At 42.9% G+C, this 26,732-nt stretch overlaps 1 protein-coding gene and 1 long non-coding RNA gene across 2 annotated transcripts in view; one reads left to right on the top strand and one right to left on the bottom strand.

Moving 5' to 3' along the window:
• The window catches only part of LOC107222149 (protein cortex), a 238,171-nt gene that overhangs the window by 122,763 nt on the left and 88,676 nt on the right, over positions 1-26,732 (bottom strand). The gene's annotated exons all lie outside the window — the stretch shown is intronic.
• LOC124294689 overlaps positions 7,937-26,732 on the top strand; it is an 80,921-nt gene continuing 62,125 nt past the window's right edge. Inside the window, exon 1 of the long non-coding RNA XR_006904617.1 lies at positions 7,937-8,123. This is a non-coding gene — a long non-coding RNA (uncharacterized LOC124294689). The remainder of the gene's footprint in view (positions 8,124-26,732) is intronic.

Raw genomic sequence — 26,732 nt, 5'->3', positions numbered from 1 at the left:
TTGGGGGTCCGAAACCAGTTTCCAATGTGCCGGATCGCCATACGGCTTGCATTCTTCTATATCGCAGCGTTCTCTCTTCATCTCTCTCCTCTATCTCTCTCTCTCTCTCTCTTTCCATTACCTCAATAGGTGGAAGCGTTTTACTCCATGTCACACAAGAACACAGCTCTTGCAAGAAATTCATCCACATTCTCTCACATTCATCCCTGTTTAGGGGATGGAATTTTTCACAAGTGAAAAGAAATCACTGTGAAATTAATGAGGGTATAATTTGGTGTCGATCCAACGGTAACTGATGTCAATTTACCACTATCCGATATCGTCGAACTTGGAATTGGTCGCAAAAAATTATCTCACCGTAGTCTACGGACAATTTTGGGCAGTTTCAACATCGCCATTTTTTCAGTGCGTGTCGTAACTTCAAGGATCGCTTGGTACCTTCGACACCTTCCAACGCTTCTGATTTTGGACAAGATCTACCGCTTTTTTTTCACCCGCTTTCTCTTCCCGATTTGACTCGAAGATCCTGCAATTTCGGTTTTAAACGTATCAGCTACGTCTAGATGGCAGAAATATGGTATAGAGTGATAAATAATTTCGGAAGTACGTAAGACTCGGACAGATAGGCGGGTATGTATAACCTACAGCCTCCATGGTAGCGCGTGGAACCAGTTTAATAAGGGGGCAGTGTCCAGGGGTCACCGAACATTGTAAATCCTATGGTGTTTAACCCCGTCACACCACCATAGTGTGTTAGGTACTAAAGACAGGAGGCTCCCGTCGATCCAGCCTGCACATCCTTATTCCTGCAGAATTTAACAACCGCTGGTCACGTTCCGCGTCACCTTTCCGTCACGTGACATTCCCCACAATTCTTCCATCTTATTCTCGCCGTCTTTCCTATTTCAATCACTTTCTTGAGTAATCGTCGCACAGCCTTTCCTGCAAGGACAGCGCTGATCAAACGCAACATATTTCGTTCGTTTGTGATGTTAGAACATCGATACCGGTGTACGCTTTAAAGACGTGAAAAGAACCGCGAGGCTCAAAGACGAGTCTGGTCCACGTTTCACCCTAATCCTTGGACGCAGTTTCCGCGTCCCCCATAATCCCATCTTACTTTAATAATCTTTAAATGCTCAAACTGCGGGGGTCCAGAAGCCCGAACGTGTTTGGTGAAATTTCAATGTGACGTGCTGTATTTCTGGGTATGATCACTGCAGGACCACGCATCGTTTACTTCGCAGATCTGTTCGACAGTTCCTTTTCCTTACCTAAAACAAGTTGCGAAAAATGATAGGAGAATAGACAAGCATAGAGTCCGTGATTCTCATTAAATCAAAAACGCGCTCAGCTGCCACGGAGACTAGACGGCAAAGCTCTCGGTCTTAGCTTTATGCAAATTAAATTGCGGTGGTCTTCGACGAGCTTGCAGTAAGAAACCGGCGCGCGTCGCACCTTGGCGGTCGTCGTTCACCCCATAAATTAAAGACACCCTCTTTTTGCCCCGTATATCATATCGGACCTCGTGTCCAGCCACGACAAGTGACGTCACCGAATGATCTCGACCCGAGGTTAAGATCCCGTCGATCTCTGACCGTTTGCTACAAGTTAGAAAATGGAATTCCAATATTTTTTCAGGATATCAAACCCTGACGACCGTGCTGGCGTTTTTTTCACTTTTCGTCAGATTTACTGCCATGTCACAAGAGATTGACGAGCTTATGTTAATACGCAAGTAGGCAAGAAAATCATTCCCGTCCCGCTGATGACACAAAATTTATGGACTCGGCTGGTACTACAGTTGTTACCGTTAACGCAAATTGAAGTGGCTGTTTTTACTTCTACCCCGGGCTAATTTCTGTCTCGGTTACGCTGCCGTTTTTTTCATTACTCTCGGACGAACGAGAAGAGATTATCAAACTTCTCGAGGTCACGCTCCTCGGTATATAGATATAAATTAGCCAAGCTGCAGGAAGAACGTATTTGCATAAAGCTAAGATTTATATAAGAAGAGAGATGGACAAAAAAAAAGGGAAGGTTAAATGTAACGTGAGGTGGAGTTAGGAGGGAGGAGAGACTATATCAACAGCTGCAAGCGGCGAGAGAGCGATATATCGGTTATACTGTGAGACATCAAGGATGATTTTCCCATAGGTGGTGGTAACGAAAATATAGGAGACCCCCAACAAAGATGAGGTCAAGACTGTCTATGTTTTGTCCCGGATCGTAATAATCTCCTTAAACCGACGGGGCCAACTGGTTTGGACATTTCTTTCCAGGTAGGGGGATAAATTCTTACGACGTAAGGTGGTGAAGGGGTAACCGTCTATAATTATTCGATACAGGGTGTCCACTGAACAGGAATTACAAGACTAGTTCCCCGTCCGTTTTAATCTTGCACGTATACCTAATACCTTCTTTCCTTCAAATCGTACCAGACCGGGGCATAAACGGCGCTTATTGCATTCAACCGTTCATCGCGCGTCGTCCGAACGATAAAAAAAAAAAAAAAAAAAAGAACCACCAACAAGAAATTACACGAAAAGTTAATTCACTTGACTCGTGTATATTTTATCAGTTTTACCAACATTCTTTTTCTTCCTTCTTTCCCTCGCCTCGGTAATTAATTACCCAATCAATGCTCCGCTCGGACACGTTCCATAAAAGGTGTCAGCAGTCCCGTTTTTTCTTCAAGCTCTTCTTCTTCATCTTCTTCTTTTTCTTCATCTTCCTACCGCTTCTTTTCGATAGTAAAAAATGTATTCGCATGGATTTCCGACAGCAACAGTCTCCAATACCTACTCGCGATCATATGCGAACGGGAAGTTTTTTGGTAAATACGACCGATTCTCGAAGGCGCCAATCACCGACATCTCGCCCACCGTAAGGTCGCCCCGTGAAAATACTGTCCCGAAGTACGGTCTCGTTTAAGCGCTCGGTCCGCGGACATCATTTGTTCATTCTAACCGGTGGCATCTTCCCACGGTGCTACCGGCCACTGGACCGGTCAGCAGATGACATCACACTGCACGCACACAGATTTCCCCCCCGGCAACTCCGGCACTCTTCGACAAACCAACACACCCGGAGACGCGGTACTCGGTCCATTAAGACACAGCATCACCTGCAGTCCAGTAGGTCAGGCTCGCAGGGGTCGCAGGAAGGGTTGGGCGATCTACACAGGGGGTAAAGCGTCTTCCTTCTCTTCTCTTCCAAGCCCGGTCAGACAATTTTTCTACAATTCGATGGAGGTAAGTTTCGATGGAAGTTCGGTGAGTGTGGTTACAGTTGTGGTACCTCCTTAGCGCTGATTGCAATCCGTTTCGGGGACGGAAAATCGAATATTCCCGTTAAAGACATGACGAGTAATATTTTATCTACTGGAAGCGATCTGAATCGTCGAGACGCCCGTAGCGCAATATCGCATCCTCCGAAGTCCAACGCTTGCAGCGATGTTCCTAGACCCGCGTGCTTTTTGATCTTTTTGCGTTACAGAGTAACGGACTCCTCGAAACTCGAACTCGATTTAATAATAATAATAATCTTACGCGTAAGGGGGGAGGGAACGAGCTGAGAAGTATTCGAAACTGGCATGTATCGAGGTAGGCACGCAGGCAGCAAGGCAAGGTAGGTTGGTACAGTGTAAGCGAGGGCGGGCGTAACTGCTTGTAATTAATATCATCGGGCCCAAGAAGTTATAGATGGAAACGAGTAATTAGCATAATTCCGTGTCGATACAAAATCGATAACGGGCACACAAGTCCGTCGGTTTTTCTTTTTTTTTTTTTTTTTTTTCACACACAGGCTCGCCTCGCGTGTGCGGTGAAATTTCTCATGCGGCACTGCGCTGACATTTTCAAATATCGGAACAAGCAATCGGCAGTAAAACGAAACCCTCGGGAACCGTCATGAGCATAAGGACGAGGGTTGAATTTCCGCTTTCGTTCCTTGCGAAACATCGTACAAATTAAAAACATCGATGTTCCCGTGTAAACTCCACCGACTCCGAGGTATCATCGGGCCCCCTTTGACATTGAGATGAGTTCCTCGTGTGCAATCGGACTTGTTATGCTATCTTGCGTCTGACGGCGTATTTTTGTTACGCGTTGGTTCACCGCGGCGTATCTCGAGTTATGGGGATTAATCCGTTGCCCAACTTGTCCACTGTTAGAATCCGAGTCGTGAGATTTTAGCAAGGACACGGCCCGAGTAGAAATTTAGACCCTACTGTAAGCCTACAGGTACCAAACAGCGCATTATCTAGTACTTTTTGGTCCTCGCGATCTATTCAGAACCTTGAGAGAGCTATGTTTTTCATAGTTGGACCCCTTGTGGAGCTTAACGTCCTATTATAACCTATTCCGGTACTCTATGTGATACTCCTCTGATATGAGAGCCAGTTTAATGTCTCGAGGTCCTCAAAAAGTATTGCGGTAGTGTCCGGATTGGTGATTATATTATTCTATTTACTCGGAATGATTAGATCCGATAAGGCGTCAAGGTAGCGAAGGTATAATAATTCAAATAGTTGCCTGTTACCAAAATAATAAAGAATACCCCAAACCTAAGATTTTTAACCACCCGAAAAAGTAAACAACACAATTGATAATTATCAGAGTATGAAAAATGAATTTGAATAACATTAGTTGTTGTCATAGTAATGAATATTTTTTTAAGTAGGTATTTAATTTTCGGAAGTATTGATCTAAATATTCAACGACTGAAATTGTACGTTCAATGGTAAAGGACCTGTAGAGGTTTCAAAGATGTCCTATTTTGAACCTAAACGTGGAAGAAACGGAAATATCGGGCAAGTTTAGATGTGAAAAAGCTTCTCTTTTCAATTTAAAGTTAGTCCTCCACAGGTCCAACTACGTCCTACCAAACGCAGGACTTGCACGCGTACAAGAGGTTCTAAATTTTCGGGTACCCGCGGTTTTCCACTCGAGTATTCGAGGTGAGGATCCCGAAGACTGTGAGATCGGGTACTTCGGACTGCGATTAGTAGCGTGGCGTGATATCCGTTCAATGGTAACATTATGAACCATCTGCCACACGAATGCTCTGTCGTACACGATGTACCTCGATAATTAGTTTGTTTCCGAGAAGAGGGCCCAGCCACATCTGTCCGAGGTTGCCCGCTCGGGAGCTCGTATACCCAAAGTCAAGTTGCAGGGACTTATGAACGCCGGATCCATCGATCCTGATCTACGGGTAGGAAAATCCAGCGAAAAAAAAGGAACAGGTTAGGGAGCACTATCGGGTTACATCCTTTCATTCAATCTCGACGGTACGGATCACTGCCAATCGGAAAGGTTGAAATTGCACGGTGATTGACTGCCAATATTAAATTCCTGCGACGTTGTTGGTGGGTACTGAACGTATATATCTTCGAGCGAGATGATAAAAGGAGAAAAAATTAACTCGTCAAGAGGAGAAGGATGAGGATGAGGAGGTGAAGGAGGCGAATGCCGCGGCCCACGACTCCAGGCTACCGAAGATGACTGAGAGATTTATATACTTGCCTCACCGGGAGGAGTCCACTACTCTGCGTTGAAAGCGATTAATAAATCGCCAAGGGCCCGCGTTGCTTCGCCGGGCGTGTGCCACAACCACTCTGAGAATACTGCTCGATTCCCGGAAGCCAAGCACGCCAGCGAGTGTCTCCGTACTGCAGGGCGATCTTACCGTTACGTGAGATTCGTTTCTTCGTTTCTCTTATTTTTATAACTTTTCACAAGTCTTTCTCCGAATCTTCAAACTGCCATCAGCCGACCATGAGATCAGCTAACTCGTTAAATTTCTCCATCGTGATATTTCGTGATACATTATCGTTATGGCACTGCGAAACGTTTGAATATCAATGGTTTATCCTTCACATTTTCATATCAGGCTTGTGAAAGTTTGCACACGAGTTGTAGAATCTATGCAAAAAAGTAATCTCCAATTTTTCAACTTATCGCTCATTTTACGTTCCTATGCACAAGTGATTCAATCTAGACATCATGCTTCGTAAATTGGTACGTCGGTCTTTATGGAAATGGTGCAGGTAGCTGTCTCCAGTGTTTACCGAGCCGTTACAAAATCGATTATCTCTGCTCATTTTCGAACATATACCAACAGCCTTAAACTGATCAATCGCCCATTCCGTTTCATTCCGCGAGTATGATGCTTGACTGATCGATCGGGTAAAGGACAGAGCCTGCAGCGTTTTCGTTGATCTTGAACAGTAGGTTCGACCCAACGAAAACGGTGAACGAGCATCGCTCTTGCCCCACGGATGTGCATGGGAGTCAGAGAGTAAAGAAGGTGGACTTGGAGTTTGACAAGCCTCGTAGACCTAGAGTCGCGAATGCCCCACCTCCTCCGCCTCCTTTTCCACGTCGAATACCTGCCTAGGCAAAGAGAGACGGGCAATCCCGGCTTGCGAAGAGAGCGTTAGATCGAACGTTAGAGCTGGGCCAGCGGGCTGATTGGCTCGCGGATTGCTCTCGCGCCAACCCAACGGGTTGGACCATCGGAGAGTTGAGCGAAGTTCGAGGGGGGGATCCGTTCCCCTCCTCTCCCTCTCTCTCTCTCTCTCTCTTTATCTCACTCAGAGTCCGCTCCCCTCTGGTTCCCCTTTCTCCATCGTACATACGCGTTTGTCCTGTGGCGTTGCAGAGCAATCGGCGAGTAAAGGTGGGCAGGATCGCCCTGCGGTATCCTCGGCAAGTTTCGTCTGCACAGGAGTAAAAATGGTAGGAGATGACGGACCGGGGATGCTGGGAGAGAAGCTTCCTCTACGAAATCGGTCAGTGCGATGTCGTCAGAGGACTCGCGCCCTTCGCAAAGCGCGGTTCCTCGTCATCCCGGCACCTTTGACCTCGGTGGAAAAGCGCCTCGCGTTCGGGGTGCTCCGGTCTTGCGGTACTCGGATCGTCGTGGTCTCGGTGCGTCGATAGCCGAACGGCGCGGTTCTACGTCCGCGAGTCCGCAGCTGCTCGATCTACACGGGAGTGGATCGGAGAGGAAGAGGAACGGCGGTGTGGCCTGAACAGAGCGGCGTCCCCCGGATCGGGAAGGGAACTCGAGCAGACCTTCAGTCGCTCGCTGATGCTTCTTCGAGGAGGATCATCGCGCAAGGTGACCCCTCTCGCCGATCACGAGGAGGAGAGGAGCGAGGGGAGGAGGTGGACGACCGCGTGCATTCGCTCTTATAATCCCGGTCCTCCAGCACGCGGAAAGGATCGAGCCAGCGAGCCTCGTTATCGCGCCGTAAGCCTCAAGGAAAATCGGTTCGGCGTATCGGCGCGGATTCGCATTCGGAGCGTTGTCATTAAGCTCCGACAATTTCGATTCGTTGACGCAGTGTTGTTTGCGGTTCGTTAGAATTTTCTTTTTTTCGTTTTTGGTTCGTTTTTTTTTTTTGTTCTCTTTCGTCAACAAATTCTCGGCAGAGGGACTCCAGCCTCGAATCATCGCATCGGATGTGACAATGTGACAATGTTATCGTGGCATGGTATTATCACTTTTAGTACGATCAGTGAATATCTAGATGCGAATAGATTCGCCTGAATATAATTCTATATAATAATAGAGAACTCTTGTACACTGACGGCTGCTTTTTTGCGCAATTTTTCATCACGGGAAGAATTGTAAATTTTTAACTCGTCTTAGTTTTCGTCCGCGGAGATTGTTGTGAGGTTGTGTTTACGCGCATACTTTCAAAGATTCGTGATGCTTCGTCAACAACGATTCTGTACAATGACAACTTGATACAGTTACGAACTAACGTGCAGTGAACAATAATTCCAACCGAGCACGTTGCAAATTAATTGTTTAAAAGAAAACACAAAAAAAAAAAGGAAGAAAATCACGTCTAAAATAAACGTAGCGACATTTATACTCCGATGTATATATTTTTTTTTTTGTTACTAGAAGAATATACATCTAGGTAAATAAAAATGTCCGCATGCCAATCGAAAGTAACAAAAGTGTGACTCGTTGCGTGGTGCAGGTGATATCAACATGACTCTCTCTATAATATAGTCGAGAAGTGACATCGACGCGCGAACAGGCGAGATCTTAAGCTTCGCGGCTACTTCATCGGGGACTTGACTAAAACTCCTGAAACTACGGTGAGTCCTGATATTTTTCCCCAAGTTTCTTCCGCTTCGATTATAGAGGTGTTAGAAAAATTAAGCAGGCGGATTGTTTTTTTAAGCTGAATTTTACGCTGGTGCAGCTAACGCGTGATAGTTAAAGGCAAGTTTTGCAATCTTAGGCTTCTTGGATTTTACGTATGCGAGAGATAAGCAAAAAAAAGACATTTTGCAACATTTTGCAATCGACACGTCGTGTATATATATAAAGGGTATAATATAGGAATGCTCTCGAGCAGTGTTGTACAACATAACGCGGCGTGAACTTCGGAGCCGTTGAAATTTCGATATGTCTGTATAATACACACACATGCCGGCCGTATAATAATATCGAGGCGGCAGTGGGTATCTAAATATGTCCACGTCGCGTTGGATGACACACTAACCTTAACGTATATGTCAAACGTTAAAAACTACAAGTCAGAGTCGACTTGTTCGTCAGAATATACATCTCGGGTGTGCCTATTCAGGGGAACTAATAGTTAATTAGCTGTCACTATATAAGCTAGTGGTGTATAATATAAAGCGAGTTTTGCAGCTACCGCTTATGCCACGACTCGATTTGATTTCCCCATAGCTCAATTACACACACACACACACACACTCAAATTAATGCAAATGAAACGCTCATTAAAATTCTCGACGTTTAGAAAATTGAAATCCATGAAGAAATTTGTGAAACGGCAAAAACTTGATACCGAAAAGAAAGAAAGAAAAGAAGAAAAATGAAAACAAAAACCGAAAGAAATGAAATCCCTAAAAAGAATAGAAGGAAAAAACAGGTCAGCTGTTCGGGCAAAGAGATCGTTCACCCTCTTACCATGACGCTGCGTTTGCCTCGCGCAACCTCCGTCTTACGGATTTCTACCCAAGAATTTCATGCTACCATTTTTTTTTTTTTTTTTATCTTCACCAAGTGTGCAACACCGTGTATACATGTATAACTTCATCCAAGTACATGTATAAGTTCATATTATATACGGATGTGTAAGATACTGCAAAGAATAAGTTTTATTTCACTCATACGGGGCAAATCTTCAAAATTCAAATACCACGCGAAACCAATGAGCATATCTGAACGGAAGAATATGAGGCTGGTTCTTCTCTGATACGATTAAAAAACAATTAAAAAAAAAATATATATATATATATATATATATATATACATGACTTCCCGGCTCGGTAGCCTACGGCTATTCTAGTCGCGCTCTACGCGACTATATAGATCGATTGGAGATGGTAACGATTCACGGAAGAGCACCAACCAACCATACATACGTATACATCTATAAGAGTAAAAACGTTGTACGGTACGAGCGTAAGAAGGTTCGCTAGAATTACGAGTAATAGAGAAAAATGGAGAAAAAAAAAGTACGAAAAACGATTAAAAAAAAATTAAAGAGTACGGTCGAAACGGTATACGTATACATTTTACATATATGTATATATATATATATATATTTGTTACACATATACATAAAACAAAACTGTACAGTACCAAGCTCCAACGGCACTCCGTACTACCTCTACATATATGCAGATAGTTGAGTAACATTTTTTTTTTTTTTTTTCTCTTTCGATGTTTGAATATTTTTGAGAATGTATATGAAAAGAAGAACAAGGGTAGCAATTTTTGCTGCATCGAATTTACATGGCCGTTCACGTCTGTTTTGGGATGAAAAAGATCAGGGTTAAAGATCCCTAGAATCGAGAAAAAAGAAACTAGAATCAGCTGGGCGAGAGACGGTGGTAGTGGTGCATGGATCGGTTGGGTTGGGTTGGGTCGGACTCGCTCGAGGAACGGAGAACAGAGGCCAGACTCTTGGCTCTTGTTGCTGGCGGCTGGCGGCGACGTCCAGGTCGTGACCTTGCCAGGGCCTCGGCTGCCCAACCGCTAACCAGTTCATTTACCTACCTCCTCGAGATCCTCGGCTGCCTCCCTGAACGGGCGGCTCCGAGCTTCGAGAACTTGGAGTACCTTGCCAGCAACAAGGTCCAAGACCAAAACCGCGCAAAGATTCCGCTGTGCAAGTGAGACTGTCGAGGAGCGTGGAAACGGCGATCGGAAGCCTGCCGGTGCACAAATCACGGGTGCATACGTCAGGGGGAACGTTAACAAAGTCCGACTTTTCTATCCCGAGCTTTTACTGCCTCGGATCCTTGCTCCGGGCAACGCGAACGCATTCATGCATCCCACCGCTGATCGAGGCATGTGAAATTCACGGTACGCGACTCGGCAACAATGTGTACACTGCACTGGGTCGTAAATCGGCGCTGCATGAGCTGAATACTGAGATTAGATCCGATAGTACCATTTTTCCCAAGTCTAACAAAACCGAGTTGTTGAACAATCTGGTATGCACGACGATCACGGACGAACGGTAATTCACTGCACGCGTCTCCTTATAAACTCCCAAGGCTTTATGTCGACTCTGAACATATATCCGAAATTTTCACAAATTTTTCTATTCGAGATCGGTAATTATTCCTACGAAAGAATAGCCATCGGAAAGGCTTGCGAAAGCTTGATTGCCTTCGATCGTCATTTGGCACATATTTTCTTCCTCGTCGGTTATCGCGGCAATTTCATTCTCTTGTAATAATGTTTCTTCTCTTTATGTACATACACGCTACACACGCAGTATCCTAGCTGGCGTAACTAAACATCAAAACTGCTACCTTGCCTAGGCGTTAGCTGGTTGCATAATGTGTTGTTGTGCATTAGCGGGATTATACGGTGATTCGGAGTACAGTGTAATACGAAATGTGATAGGTGCATTATGCCTGCGTGATACGAACGTTTCACAGTCGGCAGCAATAGCCGTGCAACCAGTCTTATGTAAACTGAGAGAAATTTTTAGTTACCGCTCAGTCGTTAACTATTTTCATTTTTTACCACAATAGAAAAATATAGTTCGAGATAGAAAATGAAAATTAGTTTTATAGCCGTTACCGGAAAGTCTATTATCCGTTACTATTCTTTCTTATTACGATCACTGTTGCTATATTTTCTTGCAACTGTTGCGAAAATTTAATGCTCGGGCAACGATAAATTGACGTTAAAGCCTCGTTTAACTAAAAAAGTAGAGTAAACCTCGCAAACTGATTTTGCGTTGCGATTACCAAAAAGGGATCGACGATAGCGGAAAATGGTTACGCGTACCTCGTTTTTCGTAATCCCAACAATATTCAAACAGTTTTTTTAACGATACATGTTTTACTGAATTTTTCTAGGCACTGTAACAAATGAAATTTTTTCTCAGTGTACGACTGCAGGCTGAAAACGAACGTTACACGCGCACAGACGAATGCTCGACGTCATATCGATACCGTCGTATAAAATGTTGTATCCGTGAATCCTTTACAGGAGAGTGCGAGAACTGTTTCAATTGTTTCCCACAACGAGTTGCAACGAGTTTCCAATTTGAGGGGGCAATGGTGTGTGCGCAGTATTTATATTATATTATATTACTCATGTATACCCCTGGTTAATTACACGCTATTAGTAGACCGCAACCTCTATGTACCCTGCATTCGTAACGACCTTATATATATATGTATATATATGTATATCTATTACGTACTCGGTCCTATTTTACTGCCCGCTGCACCGCGGCGTATAATATCGTCGTCGGAAAAAAAAAAAAAAAAAAAAAATCAACAGTGCCGGAAAACGAGCAGCTATGCGCGGTTAATAGATACTTTGCATAATTAGTTTGGCGGTAATTTATACGTTTATAACTGCAGCGCGCCCTGCACGCCTCGATTCCGTACATAGACTTTTTGCGAGTTTCTACCGGCGCACACTTCCCAATCGTGCTTTAGTCGGAGAAAAATAATCCCACCAGGCCGTCAGCGACTCGAGTCGTAGATAGATGTACGGTGAAAAAAATTTCATTTGTTACAGTAACTAGAAAAATTGAGTAAAACAGGTATCGTTAAAGAAACTGTTTAAATATTGTTGGAATTACGAAAAACGAGGCACGCTAGGAAACTGATTTTTATTTTCTACCTAGAACTGTATTCTTCGATTGTGGTAGAAAAATGAAAATAATCAAGACTGAGCGGGTAACCGGAATTAAAAAATTCTCTCAGTGTAATATAATTTCGGCCTGAAGAGTTGGTCGATTTTTAAATTCTCAAGACACGCGTGTGCCGTGCCGGTAATGGACCGCGTGTAGATTGGGCAACGGATAGAAAAGCGTATCGCGTACATTCTGGGAAGGGTGAACGACGGAGGGACGGGGAATAAACCGCACGGTTAATTAACCGATGCGTGGATTTTCAAGGCGGAGAGAATCGAGGACAGATATTCTGATTGCTTTTCAAACTAGACTCGGATGACGCTGGGATCCTGTAATAGATCACCGGATCGGAAGATCCGTGACCAGCGGAGCGCCGCGCGTTTATAGACAGAAGAACCGGGAGAGAGAAATAGCGGCGGTAAGAGAGATAAAAAATAAAGGTTGATAAAAGAGAAGAAAAAAAACAAACAAAAAAAAAAAATTGACAAAAAATTCTCACGCGGGAGGGGGGAACGAAAAAAACCACGCTCCGGCCGCTCGGAGAGAAGACGTGGAATGGCGGTGCGGAATGAAGCTGGAGCAGCCGCTTTCCGTAGCTCGCGGAGCGAATGTCGACCACGAAACGTACCCACCCATCCACCCACCCACGCTGTTACGTATCTCTACGGCTGTACGTGCCCGTCTGTATACCTGTATATGCCTGTACAACTATGCCAATACACACTGCGATACGATGTACGTGCATGCCTGACGAAACGGAATATCAGAGATCGATTAAACGCGGGAGGGCTCGAAACGATACCGCTTCGCTTCAACCTCGATGGCCGCGCCTGCCTCACCTAAACTAATAAATTCCGACCGAGTAATAAACGGCTGTTCCGTACGGGTTTAAGGAGTCGTGTTTACCGAGGTTAAAACACCACTAAATGACCGGTTAAGACCCTGCCGATCCGATAATATAATCGGTGTATCGAAATGGTCATTCGGCTGATTCCTGCTCGACGATTGCCACGCTTACGCGTGTACGTGTTACCACGTATTTCACTAACAATAAAGTAAAACACCGCTAGGTTTCAAATGAATTACGACTTGACTCCTCGGTCAAAGCTTTTACCATGACTGATGTCAACGTGGTTTTGAATGCAGAACGAAAATTAATTGACTAATTGTGTAACAATCGGAAGATCCAACAAGTCTGACCGTTCTTTTTTTTTTAAAAAAATACAGTTGTGACAATTTCAGTACAGCGAATAATGAAATATAAATTACAATCTACTCGGAGAAAACCTTTCTCTGATCTAATGTCTGTTGCCAGATCTCACAAGGTGAATGACAATTGGTTTATTCGTCGGTACTTTTAAAAATAATAATAAAAAATAGAACCAACTGTTTCTCCGATTGTAAGACACGTTATTGATTCAGCAGCCGTACGGACCAGATCATAGACACGGACTCCGAGATGTACCTACCGAATGTCGTGCAGAGTTAGACCAGTGAGCAGAGATCGAGGTGCACGCGACCTCTTATACCGTACGAGTGGTGAACATATTACAGATATTTGAAGCGGTTGCGGGAGACGTATAATAAATAACAAGAGTGATCGATCACCAACGGACGTCAGATGCCGCACTTATATACTTAACGGAGCTATGCCGATATGTGTGATCGTACGGTACAGCAATTCCAACGTCCCTGTCCCTCGTCCTCGTAAGCAGCTACACGCGTACCTCGGTCCCAGGTACGTCAACTATTCCGACCGTGTTTGATGCGACGCGACGCTAAACAGTATCTAAAACTTATCCCGGAAACGGGTACAGACGTGTCCACTCGTCCGCGCTTCCACGACATTCGAAATATGTCATCTATTTTATTTCTCACTCAACTTCATCCTAGCTGCGATTATATCGAGGACGGACTCCATCGAGTCTTCCAAGATTCGCGTCGTCCTCGAGTGCAGTCTTATTCGCCTGTTATGACACTGTTGCAGACCCACGCGGTATTCGACTTTTGAACCTCCGTTACGTATCCGCGGATCTGATTTCAATTTCCACGAGCAGTACGAACGTGTGCGAAAAGGTTACGGCTGACAGGAACACGTAAGAAACGCACGACGGTGTCACCAGACACGCTTTATCATCTTCGGTTGTCGATAATGTCACGCCTCAACTCGACTCCGCGGACATACGCGGGCAGTACCTGAGCTATTAAATCGTCGCTTGGCGGAGACGCTGGAGCTAGTGCTGCAACACTCTGCTGGCGCATGATATCCTCCAAGATTGTAGCAATTATTGACAATTTTCCAGCCGGCGGGAATCGCTCTAAACGTCCGTGGACCTCGTCGTGACGAGTTAGGCGTGCGTGGTCACCTGATCTCGTACTCATGCCTCGGCGTTGAGGCCGGAGGCGAAGCATGATTCTCGAGCGAATTATTCAGTGATCACGCGAATTCATTACCCGCACGCCCTGGAGAATCCCGTTCGATCCGTGTTCGCAGTTTCTCTGCGCGAGTACCTACATTGCTCGCCATTAGTGCTCGTCGAAATTCCGAATTGCCTGATGCAGAGTTCAGGCTGCGGACCGTTACATCGAATATCGTCGTTTCGAATGGTCTGGTTCCCGGATACTACAACGTATGTCAGAAGTTATTCGGACACGTCAATTTCAGAAGTGTCAACTGCAGGTGGGTACGTCGTTTCGAACGATCAAAGCGCGAATGTTGGTAACGTTTGGAGCTTTGACCGAGGACCTTAGATGTAACGGTCGGTCTTCAGCCGATTTGGAACTGTTCCCGACACCCTGGACCACGGTGCTTATCCCTGCTGCAACTGTGACGAGAGCTTCGAATGTGCGAACAAACGCCAAAACTACAACTGGCGTTATTCCAATGTTAATTTACGCGGACTCTGACTCTCTGGCTTTTGGAAGCCAAGTTTCGAAACGAAGACGCGATCCAACGGGCATGGCGCTCGTACAGCATCGGATAGTTGAACTGAAATGTGAGAAGCAGTGCGCGGCGGCAGCAGCAGGGGAGAATTGGTAGTCACGATCGCTCCTGAATCGGTTCGATTAATCGCATTAAGCGACAAGAATCGATAATTGCTGTTACCCAATAGGGGCACAATGGGAGATACATCGGACGTTATAATAACGATCCGGGCGAGCCGCGGGTTCGGATCTTAGGCACGATGCTTATACTCGCGCATATACCCCATGCTGGGCGTCGAGGCTTAACGTCGGTGCAACGGGTGTGTATAAGAAAGTACTGCGTACATAATGGCGGAGGTAATGGTAATGGTTATACTCATTGTGAGCCCTCTACCTACCGCCGAAGAGGTAGAGTAGCCGTTGCATCCTCGGACAAACTGGCAATAAAAACAAAGTGGATAAATACCATTTTTCCTACTCCGTTTAGGTACACATCGGATATATGTATCGCATCGGGCGAGGTTCGTGGATGAGTTCCGCACACTTGGGTGGCAAAATACCGAGGAAATTCGATAAAAATCGTAGAAACGATATCGTTTTAATTTGATCCCTGTAACGCGTTGTAAGCGTGTATTATACCTTCTACGAGCATGAGCTGCTGCGGCCAGCAGGAGCGGATGGATGTATAAGCTATTCTCACAGACAAGTGGCGAGCCGCGTTACACGTCCCAGAGTATTGTGCTTTGTAATTGTTGTAAATTGAACGAGCCGGAGACGAAAGACGCGAGATTTATACCGGCGGCCGTTGTAGCAGCGTTTGAAAGATGCTAGATCAGATCGCACGGCGAAGCCGGGTGGTAAACGTTACGTTACGTTACGTTCCGTTCACCTTCCCGTTTTCGATCGCGTAGGCCAGGCCAAGCCATGCCGGCCATCCAACGGCTTCCGAGAGGTGGAAGCAGCGAATGCTTGCGTGTACGATACGTAGGTACGTGTGTGTATGTAGTAACGAACGAGGCTGGATGAAAAAATAACAACAACAACAACAACGAGATACGGAAAATAAAATAGAGCGCAATAACCGAAAGAACTAATGCCGAGCGATTGATAGTTAAGATACTTCTTTCAACATATCGAATTATTGAACCGATTCATTTCTCGGACCTTATATACAAGGTACCTACACGTAAACCACTTGCCGTGGTGTTGAAATATCTTCCACCCAGTAGATATATGTATAACCATCGGCACATAACCACCTACCGATATTTACGTACGACGCACAACCCGATCGGCAATTAACGGCACGAGTTTTCCCCTCCGAGTATCTTCCTTACGTCGAGTATGCGTCGATAAGATATCAAGATATGCAAGGGTTCGTCCATGGAGTAACAGATACGCGCGTATGCTCACAAATCATATTCAAACTCGGTGGATTACAGACGACTATAATTTAACCATCATCCGAAGACGCTATTGGTTTGATACAACACACGATGTTTGGGAGAATTGTGGATCACGTACTAGCCGAGAGGCACAATGGCACTGTAAGACGTAGGAATTTCGTCCGCGGCTAGTTGACCTCTCCTCGTCGTGACTAAGTTGTAATTTCACGGCTGCGGTTGTCCCGGAGGTTGATCGGACGGTGACTCAAGATCTGGATGCCAGGATGAAAACTACGATACAGGATCGTAGATCCCGTAGCGCCGCGGCGATCGATCCTTGGTCGACGAAGGATAAGAAACAAAAAATAAATAAAAAATAGAAATAAATAAAAGATGCAAGCAAAATAGAACCGAGTAAAATCCGACGGAACGAATCGCGTAAAGGAAGTAAGCTGTGCACGTTCCACTTACACACCGTCATCCAGCTCAATAATTAAAGCATTGTTGCGACGACTGTTCTCCTCGTCTTATTGAATTACGATCAATTCGAACCGCGTAAGAGGTTTCCAAAGACTGCAGCCTGCACGGATCCGAGATCATTCACCGCATCTCACCTCGGCTTATTTTTCTCCTCGATCTTCTTCTTCCGTCAAATTTTCTTATCTCCGACAATTCGTCCGTTATACGACGCTCACAATGCCTGGGCCTATCTAAAAACTCATCTATACGGACACACAATTCATCTAATTGAGTCATTCGGGTGCCCGGCGATAGGTCCAATGCTCATTTTCAAACCAACGCTTTACGAAGCCGCCTGCACCAGCACGGCCTTTCCAACGAGCCGATTATAGCTTCATAAGCATTCGGCTACCGAGTACGTATCCTTGGTGCACGGCTCGCGTTGTGTACCAGGTGGTGTAAATTCTCTGGATAACTTGTACGACATTATACAGCTCCAGCGTCCAGTCTGTAATATAAACTATGTAGCCTAAGAGGAGTCTCGACGAGCTACCGCTCTTAAACCGGGCGTGTATTACGATTGTTCCTATTGCCCCGGCATCGTATAACCGAGGCACCTAGAGACGCTCTTCCACCTCCTCCGGGCACTTTGTACCAGCTTCTGATTCACACCGATGGCATCCGTTTTCCTTCTTTCTTCTCACGAGCAGCTTCTTTTTCATAAAATGATGCTGATATACTACACTGAGAGAAATTTTTAGTTGCGCTTACCGCTCGGTCCTCAACTATTTTCATTTTTTATCAGAATCGAAAAATATACTTCTAGGTAGAAAATGAGAATTAGTTTTCTAGCTGTTACCGGAGAGTCTAGTATCCGTTACTATTCTTTCTCATTACGATCACTGTTGCGAAAATTTAATGCTTGTGCAACGATAAATTGACGTTAAAGCCTCGCTTAGCTAAAAAAGTAGAGTAAACCTCACAAACTGATTTTGCGTTGCGATTAGCAAAAAAAGATCGACGATAGCGCAAAATGGTCAGGCGTACCTCGTTTTTCCTAATTCCAACGATATTCAAACAGTTTTTTTAACGATACCTGTTTTACTCAATTTTTCTAGTTACTGTCACAAATTAAATCTTTCTCAGTGTACCGATGCTTCAAATTCAGTTTTACGAGAGTAACGATCGATTTTTCGAAAACTCAAGCGACCGGCAATGTTCTATGGGAAATTTTTAACGATCTTTCGATGTAACGAGACGTAAGAAGAAGATGAAAAACCAGGGAGCCTCATCGTGCCGGCAATTTGTGTTTGCCGGTATTTAGTCGAAGGAGAAAAATTGATCCGACGGAACGACGATTCGCAGAAATGAACGCCGGCGAACTTTCCGGTATTAGATATCGCAGACAAGGCGCAGCGTTTGGTTTTCTCGCGTTCACAGCCCGTCCGCGAAGTTATCGAACCGTTCGCTTCTTGGGTGGTTCTTGCCGTCTCTCAACGGGGAACCAGGGGGACTATCCGGCGTATCCCGGCCTCAACGTCGTTCTCCGAGACATTATTACGCTCAAATTACGCGCCGATTAAACCGCGGCCATTTCAAAACTCCGTGAAATCGAAACGGGAATATAATAAGAGCTATCTGGGTTCTATACGTTGTGTGTACTCGTATGTATTGTCTGCGTAATGTAACGCTCAGACACCGAGTACAACGTGTATCCACGGGGTATCGGTATCAACGGCAACGGGATCGATACCGTTGACAAATCTCTACGCTTCCGGTAATGCGATTATTGGGGTGGGCTTGAAATTGCGAATTTGAAAAGTTTCAAAAGCGCCAAATTCCGAATTATTTCGCGGCGAAACTTGAAGCAAAGGAATCAAACTTTGACGAAACATCAAAGTTTCGAATGATCCGAAGCCCGACGCTTCAAAGTTCCGAAAGTGCGAAAATGAGAGAGTTTAAAAATTTGAGTGAACTTAACGTAAGAGTAAATGTTGAGTAAACTACGCTGTCTGAGTATATTTTAATTTTTGGAATTTTATTCTATCGAAACGTTACATTTCGGGAATCTTTGTTCTTTTCGTAACTTGAATTTTTGGAATCTTGAATTTCGGAAACTTTGATCCGTCGGGTTTCCGACCATCGGAAACGTTGTTGTTTCTTCAAAGTTTGATTTCTTTATTTCAACTTTCGTTTCCGGAACTTCAACGCCGCGCCCCCAATTATCACGGCGGGGGAGGATCCGAATTCCGTCGATCATCCTTCTTTTCAGGATCGAACTTCGACGTAATTACGGGAAGAAGTACTTCCGGCATGGAACCTAGACCTGAATTTCAATGATCAAAATCGGATCGGCTGTCGACACCGTGTCGAGGCGCGTCGCCCGGCTCGGTTCGCGGTGTAAACTAGTTCTCTGGGATGGTAAAAAGAACGCATGCATCGTCCGATGATCACATAATCGTGCGTTAACCTCCTGTAAGCCACACCATGTATCTCTGCCCTGCAGGATTTCTATCCCTCTCTCCTTCTCTCTCCTCTCTTCGTCCGTATCATTCCACCTCGTTCTGATCCGCCTATCTTTTTCTTTCCTCCTTCTCCTCCTTCACCTCCTCCTCCTTTTATTCTTCTTCTTCTTCTTCTTCTTCTCCCTCTTCTTCTCTCCCTTACTTTTTCCACATCTCTCCATCCTCGTTCGTCAGCCTTGCCTCTTTTGCGGCCGATCTGCCCCCTTCCCCCCTTCCCTTCCCTTCGCCCTCCTGATCGCGGCCTCCGCCAGACTCCGCAGCGGATTTGAGACTTCGTCTCGTCTCTTGACGGTGCTTCCAATTTCCTTTTCTCTTTCAATTTTCATATCTCGTACAAGTAAAAATGAAAATCCTTAACGAGGGAACAACTCTGTCGGAATAGAATTTCGGCTTATGAATTTGAACTTATGCTAAATACAGGATAAGCCCTTGTTTCAGAAAAGACTGTACTCGCCAATACTCTGTAACCTCGTCAATATCACCTGATCATTATCGATATAAACGAAGGAATTGAGCTCGTGTTACTTCCGAAACTATTTACAACAATACTGAGAATGTTATTATATTTATATTTTTCAAAGTTAACCTAAATGAAATACCCACCTACAGAAGGAAGAAATTTAAGGGAGAGTTTAAGCACGTAGGAAAAAGTTATACTTGAAATAAAATGTAACAAAACGAGAAGAAAAAAAAGAGAGAAAAAAAAGGTAACACGATATACATGAGAAAATGCGGTGTGCACGGTACAACGAAGAGACTTCCACTGAATTTTCGTTCAACTGAATGCCAGTCGAGGACAGTGACTTGCGCGCGTGTACTTGAATCAAATATCAACGATCATCGCGAGTCAAGATCGAAACGAAACGAGGCTTCGGCCTTCCATGTAAGAAATTCTCGTGATAAGAAAAAAAAATATCGACGATTCTTTAGACCGCTGTGAATAAAATTCGAGCGAATCTTTGCACGAAATGAAATGGAAAAAAAAAAAAAATCAAATCTTCGTACGCAACGATACAAAGCAGAGAAATTGTACAGCATAATCAGGTTGTATATTTTTTTTCTGTCGTCAAAAAACTAAAAGAAAAATCGAACATAAGATAATAATTGCTGAACTTTTGATACTAGTAATTTAATTTCACTGATATTGCGTTTCAGTTGTATAAGAAATTCACTGTCTGCACAACTCGATTGTCGTTCGATTTAAATAGCGAAAAAAATAAGAGCCAATTATTTTTCGTTCCTCGGCCTTTTCGGCAAAAGAAAAATTGACTCTCTCCACGCCTCGGCGTGATCGTACGCATTCAACAGACCTGCAACAACGAATTCTCGATTCGCGGTCCACGGCGAGTGTCGCTATGGCTGACACATAATACGGGACCTGCTAACAGGTGGATATGAGACGATGATTGGTGTACGTTTCAGCGGGTTAAGCGGTGAGCCGGATGCCATGCAAGGGCCGACGTAGCATGCCCGAGGAATTCGCTTTGCGTGACTCGGAGAAAATCACGACGACGTGGGTATATTATCGGTATAACTCGGTTGGGATTTCAACTTTACAACATACATGCACGCAGATTCGTGTGTAAAATACAAGAAACTCGGACTCGTGTGCCTGTGAGAGTATTTTCGACTGAGAATAATAATATATTTCTAGATGCGCGTATAATTATAATTCAAAGCTATGCATGCCGTGGAGTTGATACGATTCCTTGCGACAGCTGCTTCCATAAGACTTTCGTATTTACATACATCTATATACATACATGTATATGTATGTGTATATATTTTACAACGCCGCATTCGTATAATGAGCAATATGAAAATACCGAGTTTTGAACGATCGTTTATACACGCATTATAATACAGGGACCGAAACGGATCGTGTTGTCAAAGTTGTTAACGTGCAAACGAAGTCCAATGGAGATAAATCCTCTTTGGCGACCGCCTCTGGTAATTCTTGCATTTATTCTAATGCTGCATGTGCACGGAAGAAAACTTGCCGCTGAGAAGAATTTCATTTGTTACAGTCAATTACTTTGGTAGCGTTAGAATAACAGTTTAAACGCCTGCTGACGAAATCGCTAAAAAATTTAGTTACAGTAAGTAACTATTTAGTATGATTCTGGTTGACAATACCACATTTTTGGGTTATTATAACATTTTTTTTTGTTAAATCTGTCTGTTTAGTTCGCTGCATTTCTTTTTTTTTCTTCTTTTTGTTGCAGCAGCATCAAATTATTACAATAGTTACCAAATAACACAGATCGACGAAAAAAAATGTTTTATTCTTTAGATTCAATTGAAATCAATAAATTTCAATTCTATACTTCGAATAGTAACCGAAACCTTTATTTATTACTTATAAGGTTATTTTTTTTATTTTTGGTCTTTTTTATGTTGATAAATAAGTCTTGAAGTTTTTGGTCGATAGCTAATATGGGTGACGATTTGGAAGAAAGAGAAAAACGTATTCACCAAGATGTGACGGACTTTATAGTTATTAACGTTATCACAGGCAGTATAATGAGAGAATGAGAGATCAAGTTTGGGATTTGATACGAGAAAGTCCGTACGAAAATACAAGAGGTACGAGAAATATTCATTTTTAAACTTTGTCTATCAATTCTTTTACATCTATAGTTTATAATCAGTTATTATTTTTGAATAAAAATGATTTAAATGCAAAACTAAAGTTTGTTTAGTCGTTATTTATAACGAATGATTGAGAGAATAGGTAATTTTTCTTAAAATCCAAAATATCGTTCTGGTTTCTACAAAAAGCAAACTTTATAGGATAAAACTACTTTTTCATTTATTAGTTACGAACGAGAAATCAAAATTTCACATCTAGAACCCAGACTCGAAACTCGTGTTGACCGGTGTAATATAACATGAGTAAAGACAATGAAAAAATTCAATTCCGACATTATTTCTGCAGTAAACGTTTTTCTTCTTCACCAAACAACCCATTTCAATGTTCTCACAGTTTTTAAATCGATTGTAAATCACGAATGTGCTAATTTTTGCAGTAAATTGGATCTGTCTAACAGAAATAACTGACAGGTGAGCGGTTATATTCGCAAATTAATGCAATCTTACGCATCAGGCACTGATCGAGATCAAAAAAAAGATCTTCGGTAATCTAAAATTAAATCTTCACACACGTGATGAACCACGTTGTCAGCAAAGACTGAATTTATTATGTCTAAGATGATTACACTTTATCGTAATGAAAGAAGAAAAAAAACGTACGCGGCAATAATTATTATACCTATTGTTTGACAATTTTAAAAATATTCGTTCAAGTAATTTTCACGATAATTCCTGTATTTTTCATGGCAAAAAATCACCGCCCGTATAATTCACACATGGCCACACACGATTTGAATCCAACGTAAAATTTATAACAATAAGGGCATCGCGAAACAAAATATCAGACGTGAAAGAAAATTATACAGTTAAGTGTGAATATGTGTTATTTGAATAAAAGCAGCCGCGCATTGCGATCATATATACGTATTATGCGTATATGTGTATAAATATTTTCGTTGTATAGAATGCAACGGTGCAAATTTTAATAATTGCGTGACGTTAACCACCGCGTCTCAAACTTCTTTCACGAAACTCCGGGCGTACCTTCTTTATCTGTAACACGCGTCGGGTTCTATAGGCGATTCCCGGCTGGTTTATACCGCGTAATATATAATGCGTTGTAACGAGACAGCCGTGGCTAATGCGAAAGTTACTTTAATAAGCGACATTAATCATATTCCAATTAAACGCTGGAGTCTTTGGTGTTCCATCCTGGCCGACGTGACGCCTCGAGGACTCTTTAACTCTTCAAAAACGGTTATGCATTATAGTGGACATACGTTTAACAAATTCGTAACAAAAGTTTGACTCGCGAATTTTTTTATTTTTTATTTTTTATTTTTTTTTGTTTCTCACGGGATGAGATTTTCTCAACAGTTCCAATAACTATCTGAAAATAAATAAATATATTCAAGATTGTCTTTTCATTGCGGTATGTTTTCTAATCGGAAAAAACACGTGTTATTTTCGTTCACCTTTCTAATTTTATGGTCTATTTAGAGTTAATTTTTTTTTTTTTTTTGTCTGAAAAAAATAATATTGATATTCTTAGAATAGACTGAATTGCCATGAAAAAGATTTTTAAAAAATCTGTAAACCGTAGAAGATATGCGTATGACTTTTCATACAGGTTTGGGAAAATTTTGGGAAAAAAATCAGATATCTTGAGTTGAAAGATACGGAATCGAAATACATTGAAAGAAAAAAAAACGAAACATTTCACCGCTAGATTTAATTCATTTCTAAAAGGATTAAACACCTGCAGTTTGACGCCCACGTTTTCCCCAGTTTCCGGTAAAAGCTCGCGTGTTTCCCCGGATTCCCGAGCCATGGAAATAACCGTTTAACTAATTTGACACCCTATAGTGTTATAATCATATCTCTTTTCCACCTCTGCGAGAAACATGCATCGACCGGAATCCGTTTACATAACGAGAATATATAAAAGCTGAGCAAAATATATAATCGTAGGAAAAAATTTGGCGAATCATTCGTGAGAATGGAATTTCTGTCGTTATTTTTCTCTTTCTCCTCTCTCGTAGCCTTATCGAATTTGGAGAAAAATGAATGAGTGTAATATGAGAAATATTAAGAGTGAGAACAGAGAGAAAGAGAGAGAAAAATAAACAACGGACGTACGATGCAAAGCTACTTTAAATAATCATCCATCATTACGTATCCACCTCGTGACGCTGTTGTCGTTTTCTTTTTTTTTTTTTTTTCTTCTACTTTCTTTTTTTACATTTTTTCTCGTTTCGGTTTTGGTTTTGTTGTTATCTTTCCATCGATCTTAGCTGCGCCGTTGCGCACGGCGTTTTCTACGCGCCGAGAAGACCATCTTCGCTGCCGATCTCTTCGAGACTCGGTAATATTGCTGGGATATTTTGTGGCTGGTTGTAGGCGAGGCAGTTTCTAGGCAACTCTCCGAGCAGTAACGCGGAGCAATCGTTAATGGAGAATTTTTTGAAACACCATTAAGGTTAATGGTAGAAAAATTGCACCGTCTTCAAACTGTTATATACAGGATGTATTATTACATTATAAGCCGAGATTTAACGCGTTCAACAATATTACATACTTTTGGGGTACTTCGTGTTTACTTTTCTTCGCTTCAATTTCATCTTATTTTATTTATTTTTTCCTATTTGACAGGATGATTGTATATAACTTAAAAACGTATTCGGATAAAGTGGGTATAATTATTATAAGTATCTACGATTTAAAAAATCGAGGGTAAAAGAGCGGATGTAAATATCGAACTGTTGAATTAAAATTCAACTGATTCGAGTAACTGTCTTATTGATTTCCTAGTGATAAATTACACGCGAGACCGATAGGTAGATACTTGAATTTCTTCAAACAGTTTTAATAAATCAAATAATTGCCGAGCGAAGAAACTTATGGCGTTTATCGGATCACCGGTGTGATTTTCAAACCTTTCAAGGTCCGTACTATTATCGTTTATCACTCGCTTCGATCGCGATCCTTACACATGTACGTATAGTACGAAAAAAATTGAATCGTTAACAATTCGTGTAATAAAACGTACCGTATTCTGATAAACTTGCCAAAATTAATGCAACGATTGTTTTTATCCAGTTTTATTTTTCACCCAGACCAAGTAAATATCGTACCTGTAACAAATACACGACTGTTCGAAAAATTGACCAACAATCGACTCTAAGGAAGTTTACTAAAGTTTGAAAATTTTCATTCCAACGATGCGAATCAATCACAGACTCTTCGAGTGACCTATAAATATTCGAAAAACACCCTTACAAGATATTCGATTCGATACTGTTGACAAAAAAATGAAGGAAAACAAAAAATGTAACGCAAAAAGCGTTCGAACGAAGCCAACAGTAAGAAAGTCTTTGCCACGCGTATTATCTGCAAGGCAGGATTGATATCTGCGTAATAAATGCGACGAATTAGATTCCGGATGGGAGAAAATTCGGTTGGATAAAACGATGACGATGATAAGAAACGATGCGAAACCGAGGGAATTAAGAAGGCGTTAAAGGTTGATTTTACCGCCGTCGCAGCTGCGGCAGCGTCCGAGGATCGAAGATCCGGAGCCGTCGCGTCGTACTCGGTAAAGAAAAACGATTCAACGGGTAAGGATTTGCCACGCTCGGCGACCAACGCCTACGTCGACAATTGCGATAGATAGCTTTGCGGTATGCGACGACGCAATGCATCCCGAGGTAGGTGGAAGGTGGGTGCAACGCCGATGCAACGTCCAGGGTTATAATGTGTTCGCTGCATGCACGCGTGATTCGTGAGCCTAATTGCGCTACAGTTAGAGTACTCGGCAAAAAACGGTATTACACACGGTGATTTATTTATGCAGCAGCCACGGCTGATATGCCTGCAATGCGGGCATGCAGCGATCTGTGTACCTACCACGTGTATGCCTCTGTGCGTGTGCAACGTTGCATCCGAGACGAAGCTTGAACGTACCACAATCTGGGTGCTGTATATCAATCGAAGGTTTTTTGCGCGAATAAGTAAAAATCTGACGGAAATGATAGAACCGAGCTTTGACGAGCTTTGAAAATTTTTACTGGAAAATCGTAACGATAAATTTAGTAGAAAAGAATGTCTGCAATTTGAAAAGTTATGGAAGCGTCCGATTCCGAATTAATTCACGGGGAAAGTTGAAGTAAAGAAATCAAACTTTATGAAACTACAAAGTTTCGAGTGCTCGGATTACGAAAATTCAAGTTACGATAGAGCAAACTCCCCCGAAAATAATATTTCGAGAGAGTATAATTCCAAAAATTAAGATTTACTCACACAGCGTAGTTTACTCGATCGGTAGATGAAAAAAATCAGAAGAACCAACAGTCGGAATGACCGAGATTCCGAACGTAAAAATAACGAAAATCCCCGACAAAGAAAGATCGAAGTGATGAAATTACACCAAGCCAGAGATTCACAGAAATGAAAATTATAGATTATTCGGAATTTCGATGTTTCATAATTTGAAATTTTCTCATTCTCGCACTTTCGGAACTTTGCGTGTCGAATTTCGGACCGTTCGAAACTTTGATGTTCGGTCAAAGTTTGATTTCTTTACTTTAAGTTTCGCCGGCGAAAAATTTGAATTAAGAACTTTTAAAATTCGGAATTTCAACCCCACCCTCAGCGATTGATTTATCGACAACGATT

This window comes from Neodiprion lecontei, chromosome 5 (assembly GCF_021901455.1).
Source record: "Neodiprion lecontei isolate iyNeoLeco1 chromosome 5, iyNeoLeco1.1, whole genome shotgun sequence".
NCBI classification, from domain to species: domain Eukaryota; kingdom Metazoa; phylum Arthropoda; class Insecta; order Hymenoptera; family Diprionidae; genus Neodiprion; species Neodiprion lecontei.
Note: the sequence above shows the minus strand (reverse complement) of the source record. Positions and strands in the feature narration are given on the sequence as shown.